The sequence below is a fragment of the Nomascus leucogenys genome, chromosome 8, assembly GCF_006542625.1.
Source record: "Nomascus leucogenys isolate Asia chromosome 8, Asia_NLE_v1, whole genome shotgun sequence".
NCBI classification, from domain to species: domain Eukaryota; kingdom Metazoa; phylum Chordata; class Mammalia; order Primates; family Hylobatidae; genus Nomascus; species Nomascus leucogenys.
In genome coordinates, this window is record NC_044388.1 from 79,236,189 (window position 1) to 79,244,392 (window position 8,204).

At 50.4% G+C, this 8,204-nt stretch overlaps 1 pseudogene; it reads left to right on the forward strand.

Moving 5' to 3' along the window:
* The first annotated feature begins 4,643 nt into the window (after positions 1-4,643).
* LOC100592078 lies at positions 4,644-5,658 on the forward strand (annotated as a pseudogene).
* The last annotated feature ends 2,546 nt before the right edge of the window (positions 5,659-8,204 follow it).

Here is an 8,204-nt window from a genome sequence, read left to right on the forward strand (position 1 = left end):
TTACCAGTGCCAGGCTCTGTTCTAAGAGCTTCGCATCCTTCCTCTCACTGGATCCTTAAAACAAGCCCACAAGGAAATACTGCCGTCTCCATGGTACAGGTAAGGAAGCTGAGGCTGAGAACATTGTTAACAAGTGGAAGAGCTGGGGCTTGGACCCTGGTCCCGTCTGACTCCAGGGCCATCCTCATCTTCTCTGCCACACAGCCAGGAAGCGGTGAAGCAGGAATCCCAGATCCAGGCATTTCGAGGAAATTGTAACTGAAGCTTTCTTCTTGTTATGCCCCTTTCTTTTCTTTTAAAATAATTTGTGAAGCCTAAAATAAGTATTAAGTGGTTAAAATTAGATGTACCAGACAATGAGACTGATATGTCAGTTAGCTTGCCAAGTAACCCTGGGTCTATCAGACCTCAGGTTGGAAGTTGCTAGAAACATGTGAGGAAATGTTTCAGAGATGACAGCATACCGGAGATCGCTTAATTGGCTCCACTTCTCAGGAGGAGAAATCTGACCAAAGTCATACAGCAGAAGAGGAACAAAGGCCCCGATTCAAACCTGGGACAGGCCCTCCCAGTCCAGGGCTCATTCTAGGCATCACTCTGCCTCTCAAGAGATGTAAAACCGGGGAGTGAAAGCAGGCAGTTATTTTCAGAGACACTCCAGGTCCTATCCCTCTGTGACTCTGATCTTCCACGCCATGACCGAGCATGACACTGCGTGACACTGGTAGATGGCCGCTAGAGTAGCTTTCTGAGAGTCATAAGACGCCATTGCATCCACATGCAGAGGGGCTGCTCAGCAGTCATTCTGGTTCTCTTCCTTCTGAGCAGGTGGTAGGATGCCGCAGGGCCAGTGGGCTGTGGGCAGATAGGACAAATGTCTCCTGTGGCTCAGAGCAGCAAGAGGCTCCAGTGTGTGCTTCCCCAGCTGTAACAACTGGTGACGTCCCACAGGGTGAAGCCTCCATCTGCCAGGGGCTCTGAGAACTCTGAGCCAGCTGGAAAGCCACAGTAGACATGTAGCATGAGAAATAAAACTTTGTCATGCTAGCCACTAAAATGACGAGGTTGTATGTTACTGCAACATAACTTAGCCCATCCCAACCCCACCACCATGGGAACCAGCTCCTCTCTGATGTCCCAGCCTGTGCCCATGTTACAGGCAAGACTGTTGGCAACCTGGTAACATGGCATTTTCTGGACACAGAGTTATTTCTTTAGGGCCATAAGCCAATGGTTTCGTGTGCTGGTTCTAGTTTCCATGAATGTGTTACCATCAGACTTTTAAGTTGTGAGGAAAACCCACCACGTTACTGATGTAGCTCTTCAGAAAGAGCAGGTGTTACTGCAAATAGGAGACTGGCACCCCCCAAAGCCCTTCTCCTAGCAATCACAATAGCTGCATCATTCTGTTGCGGTGTATGTGTTGGAGGGGGAAGGGGGAATTGATTTTGAGGCAAGACCTTGGGTTCAGCGTTCTTCATTTGCTTTTTTAGAGAAAGGGTCTCACTCTGTTGCCCAGGCTGGAGTGCAGTGGCACGATCATAGTTCACTGCAACCTCAAACTCCTGGGCTCAAGTGCTCCTCCCACCTCAGCCTTCTGAGTAGCTGGGACCACAGGTGCAAACCACCGTGCCTAGGATCAGGATTTTTGGCAGAACAACACTGGATGTCAATAAACAGTTCAACTGAAATGGCAATCACTGACAGCTCCTGGCTGCGGGTCACTAGAGGTTGACAGTGATGAAGGACACAGCCCTTTCACTGCAATAGCTCATAGTCTAGTCAGAGAGAGATATACAAGAAAAAGGAACTATAATGAAGGCAGAATGAACTTAACCTCCACTAATAGCTGTGTGACCATCCTGTTGTCCGGGTGGTCAGTTTTATGAAGCCATCTGAGAGAAGGCTGCACGAGACAGTGGTGTGTGAACTGAGCCTTGAAGGATGAGTAGAAAAGAAAGGCACTCCAGCCTGAAGAAACTGCCCAAGAAGAGCGACGGGACTGGAGCACACAGGCTTTGTCCAAAAGACAGGGAGTGGTCTGGTGAGGCTGCAGCAGGTGTGCGTGAGGGATGCGGCAGAGGCAAGGCAGGAGGACAGGCCAGAGCCTGTACACACAAAAGCCCTCCAATGCCTCCGCCATGCCCACTTGGTCTTACTGTTAGAGGTGTGAGTGATGAAGAAAAATGCAGTCAGGTGGTTTCCCACCCTTCACCTGCTTGAAACCCCCACACCTGTGTCCAGTGTCAGAATTTGAGATGAACATAGTTCTTTCTGCAACAACACCCCCATCAAAAACAAAGCTCTTATAGTTCTGCTTTCCAGATTTCAGGTTTTACTTCGTCTTTACATCCCAGACTCAGAGAGAATCTCAGAGATCTAAAGCCAGGAGAGCGGGGGGGAGGTGTCCAAAGTCACCGAGTGAGTGAATGAACGACCGCAAATTCCATGAGGGCAGGAGCCAGGTCTGCCTCTGCTGTATTCCCAGCACCTGGCCCAGGGCCTAACATATAGTAGGTGCTCAATAACTATTTGTTGAATAAGTGAATGAATGAGGCTTCACACTTGGGGAATTCTTTACTTTTTGCCAAACCTCGCCAAGAAAAACCCTAACTGTAGATGTTCACATGGATGATAGTTAAAGGTCAGTTACTGACCAAGATTGCCCGAGTGCCCCTATATGTTCCTGAAACTGTCCTTTAAGAATCACCCTGATTCAGGGTAGGGGAAGGAAACCCTGCACAGGCTCTGGAGAAAGCTAGTGTCATGGAGGACACTGGAGCCCTTGTCCAGGAGGTGGCTAGTATAGATGGATCAGGCAACTGTAGATAGAGCAGGCACCTGTAGCTGATGATGGATGCCGTCCTCCATCCAGCCTCAGTAACAGGTCATTGCACCCCCGAGGGCAGCACCTTCAGGTGTATGTTTCCTCTGAGCTACACAGCATCCCAGTCTTCAAGGAGGAAGCTGAGTCTGAGAGAGGTCAAGTGTCTTGGTCAGTATCACACAACTAGTCTGAACTACAGCCAGGAGGCAAAGCTGCGTTTTGGAGTCGTGCATTCGCAATCTGCTGGGTGCCTGCTGTTGGCAGCACTTGCTGTATGAGGTGCTGGTAGGAAGGAGGCAGAGTCCTGCTCTTAAGGTGTAGTAGGGAAGACAGGTGCACCACACAGCGCACAATGACACAGAGGGATGGCCAAGGGCGGTGGGAGCACAAGAAGGGAGCAGGTAACAGCAAGGGGAAGGAGAGGGAGGAAAAGAGACGGAGCAGTGCTGGGCTCTGGAGAATGGGCAGAACACCCCCCACTGGGGATGGGAGGGAGGACACGCCTCTATCTCAGACAAAGGTGCAGAGCTGGGAAAAGAGATGGTTTCTTCAGGAAAGGGTGAGCCCTGCAACTCGACAAATGGTGGATACAACAAAACAGGAGGAATAAGAGAAGAAGAAATCTAGCCCGGAAGGACAGACAGGGCTCCATCGCTGTCACAAAGCACTGTCCTCACAACCAATCCAGGAGCGAAGGGTGGGAGGGGAGAGGTGGATTATATCTTCTGAGTGATAGAAGTTCACACTCAGCTCCTATTTTTCCTTCAGACCAGGGGCCACCTGGCCATAAGACAGTTTTCCAGTCCTAACAAGACTACTGTTCTCTGGGCACACCTGGGCTTCCTCCTATGAATACCTGACGCTGGCCTTTCCCGAGGAGAAGTGAGAGCAGCTCTGCATGGCAATGGAGGTCACCTGGGAGAGACCACAGCCTCGCCCACTGCCCCCTTTGCAAAGCTGGTCACAACTGACCGCACCTCCACCAGATTCGTGCCTGGCTTCCCTCCTCATGTGACATGATTGTCGGTATCATTTCTCCTACAAAGCAATATGGAGGCCAGAAAGTAAGTCACTGGCTTTCATGACCACAGTTCAATCCTGTGACCAGTAACTCTATTGAGACATGTATGTTCTTCTGTGTCCTTTTAAAAAAAAAAATGAATGGTCCATGATTCCTTAAGGAGAGATGACCAGAAATCAAGCTTACACATCCTGTGGGGCTGAAATATTTGATCTTCATGGCCCAAAGGAACACTAGGTGAGCATCATCCATTACCCACCTGCCTTCCGGAGCTCATCTCACCTGACTCAGGGAGTGGGGCAGCACCTGTGACAGGTGTGGAATCCTTTTGTCCACTGATTTTCCTTACTGCTGTAGCCCCAGCACCTGCATAGAATAGGTACTTAATAAATACTTAGTGGATGAATAAATCTGAAATACTATGGCCATAATTTGGTCACATGAAGTCGTAATGTAGAAAAGATGCTTCCTGTTAATGAGCAAAAACACTTTGGATTCCAAAGGATCATTTTAAACATGAATTCTTCTCTGTTGTCTCCTCTGATCCCACCCTGGGGAGAGCAGAGAGGAGCCTAGGGGACTAGAATGTGCCCCATCCTCCCCTCAGTGACGTCCACAGAACTGCAGCGCTGAGAAGGCCAGCTTGCAGATCTGAAGTCCAACTCCCTCGTTATACAGATGGTGAAACTAAATTCCAGAGAGGGAGGCTGACCTGCTGCAGCTCAGACATCAGGTCACTGGGGTCCCAGGCCAGTTGGAGCTTTTTCCAAAAAGCTGGGTGGTCCAGATGGAAAAGGAGAGAGAATGAAATGAAGGGGGCAAACCAGACAGCTGTGACGGAATACGTCCTGATCGGGCTACACGAGCACTGTAACCTGGAGGTGGTCCTGTTTGTGTTCTGCCTGGGCATCTACTCCATGAATGTGCTGGGGAACGCCCTCCTCATAGGGCTGAACGTGCTGCACCCTCACCTGCACAACCCCACGTACTTCTTTCTCAGCAACCTCTCCCTCATGGACATCTGTGGCACCTCCTCCTTTGTGCCTCTCATGCTAGTCAATTTCCTGGAAGCCCAGAGGACCATCTCCTTCCCTGGCTGTGCCCTGCAGATGTACCTGAACCTGGCGCTGGGATCAACGGAGTGCCTGCTGCTGGCTGTGATGGCATATGACCGTTATGTGGCTATCTGCCAGCGGCTTAGGTATCCAGAGCTCATGAGTGGGCAGACCTGCATGCAAATGGCAGCGCTGAGCTGGGGGACAGGCTTTCCCAACTCACTGCTACAGTCCATCCTTGTCTGGCGCCTCCCCTTCTGTGGCCACAACGTCATCAACCACTTTTTCTGTGAGATCTTGGCAGTGCTAAAACTGGCCTGTGGGGACATCTCCCTCAATGCGCTGGCATTAATGGTGGCCACAGCTGTCCTGACACTGGCCCCCCTCTTGCTCATCTGCCTGTCTTTTCATCCTGTCTGCCATCCTTAGGGTACCCTCTGCTGCAGGCCAGTGCAAAGCCTTCTCCACCTGCTCAGCCCACCTCACAGTGGTGGTGGTTTTTTATGGGACAATCTCCTTCATGTACCTCAAACCCAAGGCCAAGGACCCCAACGTGGATAAGATTGTCGCATTGTTCTATGGGGTTGTGACACCCTCGCTGAACCCCATCATTTACAGCCTGAGGAATGCAGAGGTGAAAGCTGCCGTCCTAGCTCTTCTGAGAGGAGGTTTGCTCTCCAGGAAAGCATCCCACTGCTACTGCTGCCCTCTGCCCCTGTCAGCCGGCATGGGCTAGGTTGTGCTGTGGTCACGACCTCAAACCTTCAGAGGCTTAAAGCCATTAACGTTTGTTTCTTGCTCCTGATGCAGGTCCACCAGAGGCTGGTGGGGCTTCTGCTCCGCATCATGGTCTTCACCCCTCTGGGACTCAGGATGACAAAGCAGCTACCATTGGGAACACTGCTGGTCACCATGACAAAAAGAAAAGGGAAAGTAACAAAGCCTACACTGACTCTTAAAGCTTCTACTCAGAAGTGGCTGTGTTGCCTCCACCTACATTTCAGTGGCCAACACAATGGCAACAGGAAGGCACAGGACCACACCTATCGTTAAGGGGGAAAAGCACGCTGTCGTGTATCTGGATGGCAAACGAGAGGGACAGAGAGATTTGTGAATGGCCTAATGACTACCACACCAGCTGACAGTGTCAACCCAAGAGCTATTGGAGGTTTGGCTTTCTTCATCCTGACCATCTATTCTTCACAGGCTGCTGCCAGGTTAATCGTCCCAAGAAAGCTCTGGTTAGCTCACTTGTGGTAGCTTTACACTGAGTCAACCAAACTAGGTTAGAGGGTCTGGGTTAGTGTTGGCCACAGAGAATTTTGCATGTGATTTGCAAGGCAAAAGTGGGCCAGGTGTGGTGGCTCATACCTGTAATTCCAGCACTTTGGGAGACCAAGGTGGGCAGATCACCTGAGGCCAGGAGTTCAAGACCAGCCTGGGCAACATGATGAAACCCTGCCTCTACTAAAAACACAAAAAATTAGCCGGGTGTGGTGGTGCACCTGTAGTCCCAGCTACTAGAGAGGATTGCTTGAACTTGGGAGGTGGAGGCTGCAGTGAACTGAGATGGCGCCACTGCACTCCAGCCTGGGCGACAGAGTGAGACTCTGTCTCAAAAAAAAAAAAAAAAAAAAAAAAAAAAAAAAAATAGAACAGCACCAGACACAGTGACGGCACTCACATGTTGCTAATCTGATGACTCCCCATTAGCACAGCCTGTCCAGTCCCCACCAGGTCATCTCCTTCCACTGTGCTGAGTGCTGGGCCAAGTGCAAGCTCCATGGCAAAGGTGACAGCTTCTCCTGCAGGTCACCAGCCACTGAGATTGAAGGCACAAGAGCCAGGCACAAGTTCCAGTTTGTCTTTCTGGATTCTAGTGTGCCCTTACTGCCCCTCACTTCACACTCAGCCTTCTTTCCTAACTGCTGGCCCAGCTGAGCTGTAACAGCTTCAGGCCCAACACCAAATGCAGAGGTAACAGTTTTGCACAGATTTCTCCAACTGCTCCCATGACTGGAAAGGTCTAATCTTTTTATCATAGTGGTTCTGTTACTTTGGTGAAACCTGGATTGATTCATCACTCTTCTGATCAAGGACTTTTGACAGCTCCCATTACCATTAAGTCCAAATTCTTCAGTTGAGTCCTCAAGGCCCTCCAGAATATGCCCCCATCTGCTTCTTCAGCCTGATTTTCCACTACACCCTTCACATGGCTGTCCCCTCGCTACATTGTCTGGACTGCTGCACCCCCATGTCTTTGCACCCTTGTATGTATTGTGCTGTTCTCTGATAATACCTGGGACTAGTTTTCAAAGCTAGGTTAGACACCACCTCTTTCATGCACCCTTTCCCATTGCACTTTGAGATCACTCTCTTTACATCCTACAGCACTTTGTCAGGATCTTCCACTTCACACATGTCCCATCTAAGTCGCATTCATGACACTTCGCCACCGTGTGAGCTCCTTCAGGGCAGGATTCAGTCAGGTCTGGCTCATCTCTGTAGCTCCCACAGCATGTTCCCTATGGAAGGTTTGCGGGACTGAATTGTCACTCAGAAGCTTTCAGAACATCACCCTGTGGGGATTGAGCCCTGTGCTGCTGAACATGCCCCAGGCAGCTGCAAGTGCTCAGGGGTCTCAGTCCAGTCATATGTACAGATATGTGCAAGGGTGCAGCAATATCTGCCAGCCACAGCCCTGTATTCAAGGCAAGGAAGGGCTGTTTGAATCTTGGGATCTCCCCAACTGAGACAAGTCAGGAGACAACCAAGGATCCCCATTTTGGGAGCCTGGAGACAGGCCTGGTTCAGTGGCTATGTCCAGCACTGTCATATTGCTGGCCCACTTCCCTCCAGGAATCCCACATGCACCTCAAACTGTCCAAAGTGGAGCTCATCTTCCCCCCACCCAAAGTGGTGTCACCATCTCAGGGAACGGCACCACCACCCCCAAATCAGAATATCACCATCATCCTAGGCTCTCTCATACCTCACCACCCCACACACCCAATCAGTCACCAAGTCCTAAAGAGTTCACTCCTAACAGCTCTTAAATTGGTCCCCCTTTCCACCGACATTGCATTAAGAAGGCTTCACCATTTCTCTCTCAAATGTTCCAACAGCTGTGGTCACTGCACTTTGTCTTCCAAGGTCTCCCAAAGTCCATCCTCTACCCCAGCCATCAAAACCCCAATCTGATGTCCCTCTCCTGCTTAAATCTCTCCAACGGCTCCTCATTTCCCATAGAATAAAGACCCAACCTCCACTTATCTATCCAATCATATCATTGGCTGCTTAT